This window comes from Myotis lucifugus, unplaced genomic scaffold, assembly GCF_000147115.1.
Source record: "Myotis lucifugus unplaced genomic scaffold, Myoluc2.0 scaffold_23, whole genome shotgun sequence".
Taxonomy (NCBI): domain Eukaryota; kingdom Metazoa; phylum Chordata; class Mammalia; order Chiroptera; family Vespertilionidae; genus Myotis; species Myotis lucifugus.
This window is the reverse complement of record NW_005871071.1, coordinates 3,493,988-3,509,819: the sequence shown is the minus strand read 5'-3', so window position 1 is coordinate 3,509,819 and position 15,832 is coordinate 3,493,988. Positions and strand designations below refer to the sequence as shown.

General features: G+C 39.6%; 1 protein-coding gene across 1 annotated transcript in view; it reads left to right on the top strand.

Moving 5' to 3' along the window:
- The window catches only part of UNC13C (unc-13 homolog C), a 503,951-nt gene that overhangs the window by 474,018 nt on the left and 14,101 nt on the right, over positions 1-15,832 (top strand). The window lies entirely within an intron of this gene.

The following is a 15,832-nucleotide window of genomic DNA, read 5'->3' as shown; positions in this document are numbered from 1 at the left end:
CCTTCAGTTATCCCTTAGCACTAGAAGTTAAGACTTGTTATTAAGTGTTTGATTATCTTTAAAAAAGAAAAACGAATTGTATTAAGTGGCAAGGGAATAGTAAATCTAAATCTTAATAGTTAGAAACCAAGCTTGTATAAACCTCTGGCTTAAAGGTCTCTGCTTATTTAAAGAGAAGAAGGGGCAAGAAATTGGTGTGTTAAGACAGGGGAGCGGGGAACCATGCAGTCATGGCCCAAGCACCTGCTCTACCTTTGCCTGGCTATATGACCTTGAGATAAGTCACTTAACCTCTCTATGCCTCAATTTTCTCATCTGTAAAATGGGTAGCATAATAATTCTTAAGCCCACTGGTTGCTTGGAGGATCACAAGTGGTAATAGATGTGAGACACCTAGCACACAGCAATCTCTCAATAAATGTGAATTCTTATTGCATCATCATCATTATCATTAGATGTACTATCCAAAAATTACCTCTTTCTTCTCCAAACATAACAAAAAAGAGGAACTCTTCCAGGATGCAGCTCTCTAAGGAAGGAAGCCACACTACCAAGAGGCTCTCAGACTGACTGGGAAACCACTGACATCTGAAGAACTCACACCTGCAGTTTTTATTAACTTCTCCATGCATGCCATGGTTGCTAAATCTTATATAATAAAAGGCTAATATGCAAATTGTCCCCTCGAGAGTTCGACCAGGAGACTGGGTGTTCAGTCGCTCCCTATGACATATGCTGACCACCAGGGAGCAGCGCAGAACATGACGACTGACCAGCGGCGACGGGGTGCTGAGGCAGTGAGGGAAGGAGGAGGCGGGGAGGCTGGGAGGCAGGGAACCTGATCGGCCCTGATCGCCAGCCAGGCCTAGGGACCCTACCGTGCACGTATTTCGTGCACCGGGCCTCTAGTAGTCATATATTTATTGAACTCTTGCTAAGCACAAAGCACTGTGCTGGGTAGGAAACACGAGAAAATCCCCTGCCCCCAAGGAGCTTACAGTGAAGCTAAAACAAGTATATGAAGGGAAAGGAATCATACAAGGTAGCTTACATTAAATACCAGATGAAGCTAAAGACGGGTACTAGGGCTTTGAGAAGAGGAAGAAGTTACTGTGGGCAGGAGAGTTGGGAGGCTTCAGAGGAGAAGCATGGCTCAAGGTGTGCTTACAAGGATATGTGAGATTCAAGTAATGGGAGGAGAAGAGAAAGGCATGTCAGCAAGTCGTGGAGGCCAAGTTGACAGAGACACCCATTAGGGACAACTAAACAAGTGCTGATTAGTGTAGTCCTGGGAGCAGCAGCAGCAGGGTCTCCTGGTGTGTCAGTCAATTCTGACAGAACACCACAGACTGGGTGGCTTAAACTGCAGAGATTGATTTTCTCACAGTTCTGGAGGCTGAACGTACTGGCTGATTGGATTTCTAGTGAGAGCCCTGTTTCTGGTTGTAAATGGCTGCCATGTCATGCTGTCCTCACATGGTGGAGAGAGATAGTGAGCTCTCTAGATCTCTTCATATAAGAACACTAATCCTATTGGGTAAGAACCCCACTCTTTTTTACACCTCATTTAACCTTAATTACTTCCTTAGAGGCCCCATCTCCAAATACAGTCACATTGGAAGTTAGAGCTTCAATATATGAATTTGAGGGGGTATTTGGAGGGACACCAGCATTTGGTCCATTAACACCTGAGAACTTGTTAAGAATGCAAAATTTTGGGTTTCACCTCAGGACCAACTGAGTTAAAAACTCCAGGAATAGGGCCCCCAAATCTGTGTTTTAACCAGCCCTAATGGTGACTCTGAGTTTGAGAACCATGAGAGTAAGTAATCTGTAAGGAGGAGTGAATGGAGGAGAGCGGAAAGAAGTAGGCTGTGATAAGAACTTTGAGAGCTTTAAATGTCAGGCGGAGGAGTGTAGAGATCGATCTGTAGTTAGAAAGAGGCCCATAAGGAGAGGAGGTCAAACAGGTTAATACAAAACACTCATGCTATACCACCTACTTTTGCATAGGAAGGAGAGAGGAGGAAAACTTTTTGGAAAACAGACTTGTAGCTTAATTATTGAGAGTCTAAATATAGAAATAGTAGGAATAGACAAGAAAGGATGAATATGAGAAATATCATGAAGGAAAAACCTACAGGCCATTATAAGGAAAGCAAGCAAAGGAGAAAGAGTGATACACTTAGGTAACTTGTAGATCTATGCATATCACCAGGTCTTTGAGGCAAATGATCATTTCAGTGTAACTTATTTCTGTCAGTGTTAATATCAGGACATCTGTCCACTGGGCAGATGGGAGAAGGAGTTAAGAGGCATTTAGTTCTGAAACTACACTCAGGGGGTGAATTTGAATTCTGGGGAGTGGGTGCAAGCTCTGAGAAATGGCACATGGAGAGGGAGGATAAGCAGAGTCGCAGAGGGAGTTGCCGGAAATAGAGGGTGAAGATCACATCAGGGCAGGGTAAATATCAGTGCCATTTAAACACTTTTGCTGCTAGCACCTCAGATGGTCTGTAATTTGTGTCTGAGCACTTTCAGAAAGGACATGTTTGTAACTCATTGTGAGTCCCTGAGTAAATTATTGTGCTTGTGAATAGGGCCAACTGGGGGGAGAGGGGTAATGTGACCATCACTGGCAACTAGCCTGACTCATTGTTAAACAGGATAATGGCCTTCAGCACCATCTGAAGGACCTAAGGATGTTAGCCATTTATATGTACTTAAAAGTGTCACCTCATTTCTGTAACAGTAAACCTGTGGTTCTCAAACTTTAGTACATCACAATCACCTGGAGCAGTGGTTCTCAACCTTCTGGCCCTTTTTTAAAAAATATATATTTTATTGATTTTTTTATAGAGAGGAAGGGAGAAGGATAGAGAGTTAGAAACATCGATGAGAGATCGATCAGCTGCCTCCTGCACACCTCCCACTGGGGATGTGCCCGCAACCAAGGTACATGCCCTTGGACTGGAATCAAACCTGGGACCTTTCAGTCCGCAGGCCGATGCTTGATTCACTGAGCCAAACCGGTCAGGGCCCTTCTGGCCCTTTAAATACAGTTCCTCATGTTGTGACCCAACCATAAAATTATTTTCGTTTCTACTTCATAACTGTAATGTTGCTACTGTTATGAATCGTAATGTAAATATCTGATATGCAGGATGGTCTTAGGCGACCTCTGTGAAAGGGTCGTTCAGCTGCCAAAGGGGTCGCGACCCACAGGTTGAGAACTGCTGACCTGGAGGGTTTGTTAACACAGTTTGCTGGAACCCACTCTTAGTTTCGAATCCATTGGGTCTGGTGAAGAGTCAAAATTTGCATTGATAACAAGTTCCCAGGAGCTGCAGATGCTGCTGGGGCAGGGGCCACACTTTGGGGACCATTGTTAACCCTCACACAGAGGTACTCCCATGAGTGAGGGCCACTAGTAGCTATTTCAGGTTGACTTATCGGCTGCAAATTATAACTGCAGGCAATTCTTTTTAGCAATGTGTTTCCAGGCTGAAACCTCTAGATAAAAGGAGCACTCAAAGAGCATGTGGAGTCAATAAAAATGTCCTTTTCTAAATGAAAGCCTGTGTTTTACAGCCTTAAAGGAAGATCCTCCTGTGCACTACACCAAAAATAAAAGAAAACAATAAAAGAATCTGAAAGCTGAAAGAAAGGAAGGTCTTTATGAAAGAAAAACAAAAACACGTTCATGCTCGCCAGAGTTAACAAGCAGGCTTACACACTTTCCTCATATTATAGCTTTCACTTAAAATGACATTACTTTTTACATATAATAAAAGAACCTAGAAACTTGATCCTTACCTGTTATTTCAAACAAAAGGAATTATTTTCAGTTGTTTTCAGTTTAGATTTTGTTCAGTGAAGGACCTGAAATCCAGTTTCTGTGGAAAGCTTGGCTGTTTACCTGTGTTTATAATGTAAAATTTTTATGATGGAATTAGAACACATTAGATCATTTCTAGCTCTAAATTGAATTACTATCTTGTAGTATGCAGTTATGCCTCTTTTTATTTTCTACTTAAAGTCACTTAATTCCCTTGGTTTATAAACACCTTGAATTCTCTTTAACTGAAAAGGCAAGGTAACTTGATAGAGCATCCCCCTTAGCAATAATAATCCCCGAGGTAGAACCAAATTAAACAGCGTAAAACTATGATATAGCAACATGCCATACATCATTAAAGAAAAGAAAGAAAATGGTGATGAAAGGCAGCAAAGGCACTCTGAAAAAATTCAAAAGAGTGGAAGAAAAGACAGATGTAATGAAAATTGAAAAGAAGAAAATCAAGTCTTCTTTTCCTTTGGAGTAACCCAATTTGGAGGTTAGCAAGTAAATGTTACTGTTACTTATTTTTTTGTTTGTTTGTTATTTTGTTTGGTTTGAGGAAGAATTTTTCTTTTATTATTTAGTTTCTTTTATTATTATTATTGCTCTGTGTGCTCACCACCCAAAAATCAAATCATCCATCACCATCTATTTGACCATCTTTCCCCTTTACTAGCCTCCCACTGCCTTTACTCTGGTAAACACCATACTGTTTTCTGTGCTTATGAGTTTCAGTTTTATATCCCACATATGAGTGAAATCATATAATTCTTAGTTTTTCCTGACTGACTTATTTGACTTAGCATGATACTCTTAAGAACTATCCATGTTGTCACAACTGGCAGTATTTCATCTTTTCTTATGGCTGAGTAGTATTCCGTAGTATACATGCACCACATCTTCTTTATCCAATAATCTATAGAAAGACACTTTCATTGTGTCCATGTCTTGGTCACCATCAATAATGCTGCAATGAACATAGGGGTGCATATGTATTTGAGAATAAATGCTTTCAACTTTTTCAGATAGATACCAGAGGAGGGATTGCTGGGCCATATGCTAGCTCTATTCTTAATTTTTTCAAGGAACCTCCATCCTGTTTTCCATAGTGGCTGTACAGTTTACATTCCCACCAGCGGTGATGAGGGTGCCTTTTTCTCTACACCCTCTCCAACACACATGATTTGTTTTGTTGATAATAGCCGATCTAATAGCCATGTCATTGCAGCTGTGATTTGCATTTCCCTAAGAGCTAGTAAAGTTGGAAGGTAGAAGGAGAGAGAGATATCCTGATTTAGTTTAAGCACTGTAAAATTCAAGTTCTAAAAATGAAGTCTATTTCTGTTTATTTGGTATAACTTTTACTAAATTTCCTAAGCTTTCCTTCTATTTTTAGAAAAATTAGGCTGCTTTCATATCGGACACTATTTTAAACATAAAGATTCTGCTCTGAAAATTTATGTCAAAATATTTATAAAACATTTTTTACCAAGCAGGTGCTCAGAAGATGTTTGCTGTATTGTGAGGCCAGGCTCTGAGAGGACATGTGGATTGTTAGGCTGTTAGACTAAATCAATGGATGCTTGAGTTACTCTACTTAAGAGCTACCAGGTAAAGAGGAGCTGTGTTTCCAATTTGTTCTTTAGAATTATTATAGAGGATATAATGGGGAAAATAGAGAAACCAAAAAATAGTTTATGTGGTCAAATTTGTTCTGGAACGTCTGACTTAAAATTAAAGGTTAAATATTTTCCCTAATTTTTAATTTGCTAATGGACATAGTGTAATATTTTCAAATATATGTTTATGGAGATCTCTTATTTAAAACCCTATTTGTTATAGATGACTCATAATACTATTTATAAATATTGATTAAACTAAAACACACACATAGATACTCATATGCATGACTTTAAAGAGGTTTTCTTCAAAAAAAAAAATGGCAGCAGGGTTATTCATCTGTTTTGTTCATTTTTTGTACTCCTGGTGGCTGATACTCAATGAATATGTATTGAATGGCAATCAGCAATGTGCTATGGCAAAAAGAGAAACCATCCGACTTCTTCCTGCTTAAGCTCCTTGTAATAATAACCAACCCTATAGGAGTAGTAGATTTTAGAGTTTATCAAATATATCTGTATTCATAATTTTACTTGACTCTCCTGGAAACACGAGTAGAGAAATATTGTCATTCCTATCTTATCAATAGACACAAATCTGTTTCAAGTTTCCACATCCAGTACATTCTCTACTAAACATGAATATTTATGCCCGGTTCAGAGGTACAAGCAGGAAATGTTAAAAGCCTGAGCAATTTTCTCTACATTTGACTCTCTCTTCTTTTGCTTTGGTGTTGTATCTTTTATAAACCTGTAATGTAATTTATATTTCCTCAGTAGTTCCTTGGAAGCATTCTTACCATTTTTAACTACAATTGTATAAAAGGTAAAAACCTTTTCTCTAACTCTGGTAAGATTGTCCAGGTTTTGAAAAATAAGATTCCCCAATAATATTTGTTTTATTTATTTTTTGAGGATGTATTTTATTTTATGTATGTATGTATGTATGTATTTATTTATTTATTGTTTAAAGTATTACATATGTCTCCTTTTCCCCCCATTTACCTCTTCCTGGCCACTCTCACTCCCCAGCATATGCCCTCACTCTCCTACTGTCTGTGTCCATGGGTTATGCTTATATACATGCATACAAGTCCTTTGGTTGATCTCTTACCCCCTTCATCCCACCTTCCATCTAAGGTTGGATGGTCTGTTAGATGCTTCTATGTCTCTGGATCTATTTTTGTTCATCCATTTATGTTGTTCATTATATTCCACAAATGAGTGAGATCATGTGATATGTATCTTTCTCCAACTGGCTTATTTCGCTTAGCATAATGCTCTCCAGGTCCATCTATACTGTTGCAAATGGTAATAGTTCCTTCTTTTTTCCAGCAGCATAGTATTCCATTGTGTAGATGCACCACTGTTTTTTAATCCACTCATCTGCTGATGGGCACTTAGGCTGTTTCCAAATCTTAGCTATTGTACATTATGCTGCTATTAACATAGGGGTGCATATATCCTTTCTGATTGGTGTTTCTGATTTCTTGGGATCTATTCCTAGAAGTGGGATTACTGGGTCAAATGGGAGTTCCATTTTTAATTTTTTTGAGGAAACTCCATACTGTTTTCCACAGTGGCTGCACAAGTCTTCATTCCCATCAGCAGTGCACATGTGTTCCATTTTCTCCACATCCTCACCAGCACTTGTCATTTGCTGATTTGTTGATGATAGCCATTCTGACAGGTGTGAGATGGTACAAGCCATTATGTTTAATTAATATTTGACGAAGGAGGCAAGAGCATACAATGGAGTCAAGACAGTCTCTTCAATAAATGGTGTTGGGGAAATTGGACAGATACATGCAAAAAAATGAAACTAGACCCCCAACTTACACCATACACAAAAATAAACTCAAAATGGATAAAAACTTAAACATAAAGTGGGAAACCATAAAAATCTTAGAAGAATCCATAGGCAGCAAAATATCAGACATATCTCGTAGCAATATGTTTACTGAAACATTTTCTAGGACAATGGATATTAAAGAGAAAATAAACAAATGGGACTACATCAAAATAAAAATCTTCTGCACAGCAAAAGAAACCATCAACAAAGCAACAAGAGAGCCCGTTGTGTGGGAGAACATATTTGCCAGTGTTACATCTGATAAGGGTTTAATCACCAAAATTTATAGGTAACTCATAAAACTTAACTAAAGGAAGATAAAGAATCCTATCAAAAATTGTGAAAAGGACCTAAATAGACACTTTTTGAAAGTGGACATACAGACGGCCAAGAAGCATATGAAAAAAATGCTCAAAGTCACTAATCATTGGAGAGATGCAAATCGAAACAACATCTCCATATTGTTTTCCACAGTGGCTGCACCATTTACATTCCTACCAACAGTGCATGAGGGTTTCCTTTTCTCCACATTCTCACCAAAACAGTACTTGCTGTTTTGGTTATTTTTGTTTCTTTTTAGGAAGAGATTTAATATGTGTAACTTCGCAGGCATATGATATTTATTAACACCTTGTTCTACTGTGCTTTGGGCTAAAGAGAATAATGGACATCTACTCTAGTGTGTCTTGATCTAATTCACCAGGGCATAGGTTAGGATAGGACCATAACAGGGTCATTTCAAGGCAGCACATATTAGTATGGGAATATGGCAGATCCTGGACTATTTCTTGATCTTATTAGAATGAAGCCTCCATAAATCCTCAAAGAATAAAATTGTTATCCAAGGAACACTGGGTGGAAAAGAGAAGTCTAGGGAAGGATCTTGATTATAATTAAGAGAAGAAGGGATTTTCTATGGACACCAAATGGTATCACCAAAGACAAAGATGTAGGAATAGGCAAGCTGTGCTCAAGGCATGGACAGCAGGCCAGGTTGGCTGAAACAGAAGGTCTAGTTTGAAAACAAGATGAGCTCAGGTAGATGAAATTAGCTTATAGGAGACCTATCCGATTTCTTTATCTATTTAGTACTTTCATAGTGCTGAATGCATAATAATCATAACAACTGAATATTCACTACAATTTACATTTTTGGTCTTTTATTTTTTCAGATTTTTATTGATAAACAACATTTCTGAATTACAGAACATCCTTCTCATCATATCAGGTTTTTTCTTATGCAAGAATATTTTTTCTCTAAAAAAAAAAAAAAACACAACTCGGTTCTTTTATACTTTAAGAGAACTACAGAGATTGATTGATCATTTATTTATTCATGGTACTAAAGTTAGCTGAATGTTTATTGTGAACCAATCACTATTCAAGATGTTGGTGACAAAGCATTGAGTACTTCAGCCCCTATTCTCAAGTAATCAACAATCTAAGAGCTTAAGTTATATTAGAGTGAATTACTGCATTATTCCTAGCAATTAATTCTTTAGTTTCAAAGAGTATTTGGCATGCCATGCAGTGGCTATGAGTAAAATAAACCAAGCAACAAACATATTTTGATGATCTACATGCCAGAAACTCTGCTAGATATAACACGGAATTTAGGGGGCTAGATAATAGGGTATGTAACATCAAGGAAAAGATAACTTCCTGGGGGAACAGGCCATAAACAAAATTCCAAGCCAGGCCTATAAGAGCATTACGGGGCAGTGCTAAGGGTTTAGAGGAGGGAGAGAGCACTTGATGGTGCGAATGGGCTGAGATGACATAGGAGGGGCGAGACCTAGCTTGGTGTTGAAGGATGGGTAGGATTTGGATAGTCATCAATAAGAAGAGTAGAAAAGACATAAAAGGAGGTATAGCGGTTGCCTTATTTGCATCAGTTTCTTTTATAGGCAACCAATAAAAATTAACTTTGACTTTCATTGACTTTGTCAGCAGAAAATATATTAAAGTTTTGCTGATCAAGAGAGTACAAGACTTACTCTGACTATGACCTGAATGCTCTTTCATTTCAGGGCATGGTTGAATAGTCCAGACATCTATCTCACTCCCCCCTTACCTTAACCTAACAGAGTTTTGCCAGTACTGTTGAGTTTAACAACTGGCAGAAGAAAATAAAATCATCCAGATGCAATTCTAGGGCTACCACCATTCATCTAAGCTCCTGTTCCCCCTCAAAACAGAGAAGTGAACACAGACAAAGATAAGGAAATGGTGAGGATGAGAACTGCCTTGTCTTTGCAGTTTTGTTGCAGTGATTTCTCCACCCACTGCCCACCTGGGAAGAATGAGAGGAATGACTTGCACTCTCTCTCCTGCTTCACTCCTGTGATCCCACAGCCAGCTGCTTCCCAGCCTTCTATTCCTGCCCTCCTCACTAGCCCCTTATTTGGCTGCTTCTGCCAGGCTTACACCCAACAGGCTACATTTTCTCCATCAATTAACAGCTACTGAGAAGAGATTAGTCTGTTCCTGGCCTCTGGGGACCAAAAAAGCATCCAAAGGAGGCAAATCTAGGTGGTTTTGGTGGAACTGTGCAGACTGGAGGTAGAGGGGGTAACTTTATTTCTGAAACACTTAAATTACCATAATAGCTCTTTAACACACTACCCAGAGTGATAAACACCATTATTTCCAGTCTTCAATGAGAACAATAGACTAATTTCACTGGGCTAAAAGTGAGACAGAGTTAAAGCAAGAGAATCCTCCCACCCCCAGCCAACTTTATAGAAATAAGACACAGGCATATCCTTTAAGGGGTTACCAGCATTCTAATATCATGTAGGTAGAACATATTAATATATTTTATTTTTAGAATATAATATCAACAGATTTTATGTTTTGAAGTATTTTTTTTCCTTTAGGAAGTAGGTATATAAAAACACATACAACAAAGACAAGGCCCACAAGTCAACAAACAGAACTTTATCAGTCACCCCAGAAGCTTCTCCATGTGCCCTGTCCCAGTCACACTTGCCTCTCCCTTCAAATATAACCACTCTCCTGACTTTGATAATAATCACTCCCTTGTACCTTATAGTTTTATACCCTAGAGTTTCATTTGCTCTTTCTTTTTAATCTGATGTTTTCAATGTCTCTTTATTTACAAGTTGCTCCTCCAACTCTTTTCTTTACAATTTATTTTTTGAAGAACATGGGTTGCTTTATTATAGAGTCTCTCAAAGTCTGGATTTTCCTGATTGAGGACATGGAGTGTGATTCAACATGTCCTTCTGTGTTTCTGCAAATTGGCTGCTCGGTCCCAAGGTTTGAGTGGACTCAAGTTCCATCCCTTTGCAAAACAATACGTAGGGTTAGAGTTAGCATGGAGAGTTCATAGGAACTAGGTTGCTCCTACCCCTTCAGTCCTTACTCTGTTCCCTGCACACTCACCTATTCTTGGTAGGGAAGACCCCCTCCAATTCCCAGCTGTTATCTCAAACTGGCCCTCAGTAACCTCAAGTTGGCCAATCCAGGGTTCTCTGGTTCTAAGTCTGTAAGATGTCCCCATGATTTCTCCCACACAGACACTGATTACACAGAAGCCTTGTGGCTGTTAGTGGTGCCTCTGGTAGTCTCATATTTAGGGGGTTTCGGGGCTATCTTGGCACCTGTTTCATGTAAATAGTTTTCTTATTTCCCTTAGTAGTTGCTCTGTATGTTTTTATGTAAATTTAGGAAGAGCCAACATTAAGCTGCCACTATCTCAGCCATCTTTGGAGAATTCCGTGTGATTTATTTTATCATGTTTTATGTATTGTCGAATAAATAGATTCTTTAATTTTTAATGAGAAAACTATTCAATATTCAGAAAACCACTTTATTGGCAACACTGGGAGAATGTGCTTATTCTTTATATTGAGAGATGATTGTCTGATTGTTTACCATCCCATAAATTGCTGCTTGAATCCTGCCTGTAGGGATCATTCTTAGCCATATATAAACATCATTTTAGTTGCTAATATTCCAGTTCAAATCTGTTACCATTTCCATCCCAAGCCCCTTCACATGTGGATGGTAAGGGGACAGAGAACTTCTTTGTTTAAATAGACCTTGGAGAAAGTTCACTCCTAAGCATGACTTTTCTCTACCTGCCTTCCTGGACACAACACCTCCACTGTCTGTATTACCGAAATCTAAGTGTTCATGCCCACTTACTCATAGGTCTTAGATCTCCTCTGTGCAAAGATGCTGATACCCAGGTGTCCAGACCTTTGATCTGCTTCTGATGCTTTCATTCTTAGCTTATTGACTTGAGACCTGGATCCCTGCCCATCTCTTTATAAAGTCAGCCTTTTCTTCATCCTACACTGGACCAGCTGGCACTCATTGCTATCTATGTCCCGGCATCATATATACCATACTGTATAACATAGATATATAGAAACACATACAGCCCATGTGGCCTGATTTTTTCCAATAACATGATATAAATGACACCTTCATGTGTCATTGAAAAATCTCTGAAAGTGTGAGTTTTAAAGAATATGTAATTTCCTGTCATATAGATGGGCTAAACTGTACTTAACCATGTGTCTAACACTTCTAGGTTACTTTCAATTTTAAAAAACCAAAACTAGCCGGGCACGGTGGCGCGCGCCTGTAGTCCCAGCTACTCGGGAGGCTGAGGCTGGAGGATCGCTTGAGCCCAGGAGTTCTGGGCTGTAGTGCGCTGTGCCGATCGGGTGTCCGCACTAAGTTCGGCATCAATATGGTGACCTCCCGGGAGCGGGTCGGCCAAGATGCCTAAGGAGGGGAGAACCGGCCCAGGTCAGAGATGGAGCAGGTCAAAGCTCCCGTGCTGATCAGTAGTGGGATCGCGCCTGTGAATAGCTATTGCACTCCAGCCTGGGCAACACAGCGAGACCCCGTCTCTTAGGAAAAACAAAAACCAAAAACCAAAAACCAAAAACCAAAAACCAAAAACCAAAAACCAAAAACCAAAAACCAAAACCAAACCAAAACAAAACAAAAAACTAAAAGTTTGAAATTACATTTATTCTTTTTTTTTAATCTTTATTGTTGAAAGTATTACATATGGCCTTCCCCCCCCCCACCCCCCATTGACCCCTTCTGGCCCACCCCTACCCCCGCCCTAGGCCTTCACCGCCCTATTGTCTGTGACCATGGGTTATGCATATATGCATACAAGTTCTTTGGTTGATCTATTCCCACCCACTCACCCCTGCCTTCCCTCTGAGATTAGACAGTCTGTTCCACACTTCTATGTCTCTGGATCTATTTTGTTTATCAGTTTAGTTTGTTCATTAGATTCCACATATGAGTGAGATCATGTGATAGAGGGACCTGGAGAGTATTATACTAAGTGAAATAAGTCAGTCAGAGAAATACATTTATCCTTAAACCAGAAAACGTCACAGTGGAAACACCTCCAGGTTCAGGTGCACATTTTCTCATAAACACCTTATTTTGATTGGGGTGGTATAAGTTATTTTGGGATCACTGATATCTCTATCTTTAAGGGGTTCTGACTCCCTAATTCTCCAGTTCTAATTCTTGATTCTAGAAACTAACAGGGCCACTCCTGTGAGGGTAGACTCCTCTCCCATCTTTCTAAAGTCAACAATTCCTCTTAAGACTATGTTATTTCTGGCGGGATAATATTTCCATTGAACATCTTCCGGGGCCAGCACAGGGCAGCCCTGTGGCAGCAATGTCCTGGAAGACATTGAGTTGCTCACAGATGCTAGTATTCTGAAAGGTCATTGAAAAGAAATGTCATTATAATAGATGACATGAGAAAAGTAGAGAAAAATAAAAATGGAGTCCTCCCCATACTTTAAGAAAAAGAAGAAGCTAAAGCTTGATTAATAAATGACCTGAACCTGGGCCTACCTGAAAACAGCTTTGTTCTCTATATTGAGATGAATAATTATCTCATCTCCAAAGAATGTTGCATCAACAGGGGACTCTGTCAGGGGTTTGTTTCCAGCTGGGGGTTAGGAGCCACTGCCTCAGACACAGGCCACAGGACTACTAGGTAGGAAGAGGTGACCAGAGAGGAAAGGAGACACAGGGAAACAGTGGCCCCAGGAAGGGGTCAGATAATCTACATCCAGTGCCTGAAAGCAGAGCAGCATTCTCAGTCCTGGTCTGGGTCAGCTGGCTGAGAGCCAAGAGGGGCCACTGTTAGAAAAAGGGCAGTTTCGGTGATGCAGAGTAGGATCCCTCAAATTGGGTTTTGAGGGTCAGCTCCAGACCCAGCTCCCAGAGGAAGCTTTCCCTGGGCAAGTCCATGTCTAGTCTCCGTTATGCCTTTCTCCTTTGTGTGCTGCCCAAGCTCCCTCCCTTCCCTATCACAGCACACATCCCACTGGACTGTGAGTGCCTGTCTACTTCTCTACCTCTCCATGAGCCTATGAACATCTACAAAGGTTTGTGTGTGTTGCCTGGGAGCCACTATACCTGTCGCTCCTGTTCTTAGCAGCATATCCAAACACCTGCAGAACTTTAAAAAAGTACAAATGCTGGCGCTCTACCCCAGAGATTCTAATTTAATTGGCCCAGAATGAAGCTCATATCTATATGTTTATTAAAATATTGAACTCTTCATTTCCTGCTCAATTTCATTCCTGGCCAGGACACATGCCTGGGTTGCTGGCTCGATCCTGAGTGTGGAGCATGCAGGAGACAGCCAACCAATAATTCTCTCTCATCATTGATGTTTCTATGTCTCTCTCCATCTCCCTTCCTCTCTGAAATCCATAAAAATATATTTAAAAAAGAAAAAATAGAGAATAAAATACTTAGCAATAAATTTAACCAAGGAGGTTGAAGATGATACAAATAAATTGAAGGATACTAAGTATTCATGAATTGCTCTTCTTCTGTCTTTGTAGCCTCCTCATTTCTTTCAGCTTTTTGTTATGTGACATCCCCCAATATTAACCCCTAGATTTCTCCTCAATACTCCTTTCCTAGGTTTTATAGTGACATCTCTCATCTCAATTCTATTAATTTTTAAATCTATGTTTCTAGTCCTTATCCTGATCTTTATATTGACCCCCATTTCTAATAGTCTAACAGATATTCTTGCTTAGTATTTTCATCTTAGCTTAACCACAACAAGTCAAAAAATTAACTTATGGTGTTCTCAAACCTCCAGTTTTCAACTTCCCCATTTCCAACCTTGTTCACACCATTCTGCTAGCCAAGCTCAAGTCATTGAAAACCACACAGAGCTTTTCCTCTGCTTTGCCTGTTAATCCCAACCAATGAACAAATCTTGCCCATTATTCTTTATATAGTTTGATTCACTCTCTACTTCAACATTCTACTCTTTTGTTTAAGACCTTCTCATTATGTGGATATCTGTTACATTCTAAGAGTTCAATTTGCTTTCATATACTTTCATTATATTTTATATAACTTAGCAGGACCAAGCTTCCAAAGTTAAAGATTCCATCCTGTTACTCTTCTCCTTTTAATGCCTGTTGCTTTGAGGGGAACTTTCAAATTCCTTGAGTAACTTTTGGTTTAAAAATCTTCCTCCATTAAGGACAATCAAATGTCTCTCTCATGCACTCAACAATATCCCTTTCCACTAGCCTTCCTTTCATATACTGCCCCCTTCCAAGCTCTGCCATCTTTACATAGCTTTCCCAGGCACTCTAGTCCCCATTGTTCACTGTCACTTGGAGCCACTTCTGTGTTCTTGTTCACAACACTCACTTTGGCATTTAATCATATTATGTCTCATCATGTATTGCTGTGATTTTTTCCTGCTGATTGACCTTTATTGCATTGCGAAGTTACACCAAGATTAAAAGAGCTGCAATGTTAAATTTAAAAAACAATATCCACAACTGAAGAAGCTGGTAGATAACTAATGTTAATTGGGAACTAAGTTTTGGAGATGCAACATAATCATGAGGCAGTGTGCACAGAAGGTAAGAGCTCAGTCTCTAAGCCATATTGTCTAGATTTGAATTCAGGCTCCACCACATAGTAAGCACAGTGACATTGGGCAAGTTACTTAGTCTCTCTCTGTTTCCATTGTAAAATAGGAATAATAGTAGTACTGGACTCATTCAAATATTGTAAAGATTAAATAAGTTTTTACCTGCAAGGGACTTATTAAAAGTACCTGGCACAGAGACAATCTTTCATATTATTGTGGTTGTTGTTGTTTATTAAAATATTGAACTCTTCATCTCCTAGCAATTTCCTTTCGATGAGTCTGTCATACAGAAATACTTGCAAAAATACACAAAGATGTATATAAACAAAGATGTTAATGGCAACATTTTTTAAATAGTTAAAAAATTACCTATATCCTATCCTATATAACAAGAGGGACTATGCAAATTGACCATCACTTCGCCACAAAGATGGCGGCACCCACAGTGGAGGCTGAGTTCCCATAATGAGCCTTACGAGCAATCAGCAGGGACCTGAGAATATGCCCTCCCCACCGCACCCCGTGGGCTTGACAGGGGACCCCAGGCTGTGCTGCCAACCCTGGCGCCAGGCTGGAGGGACTCA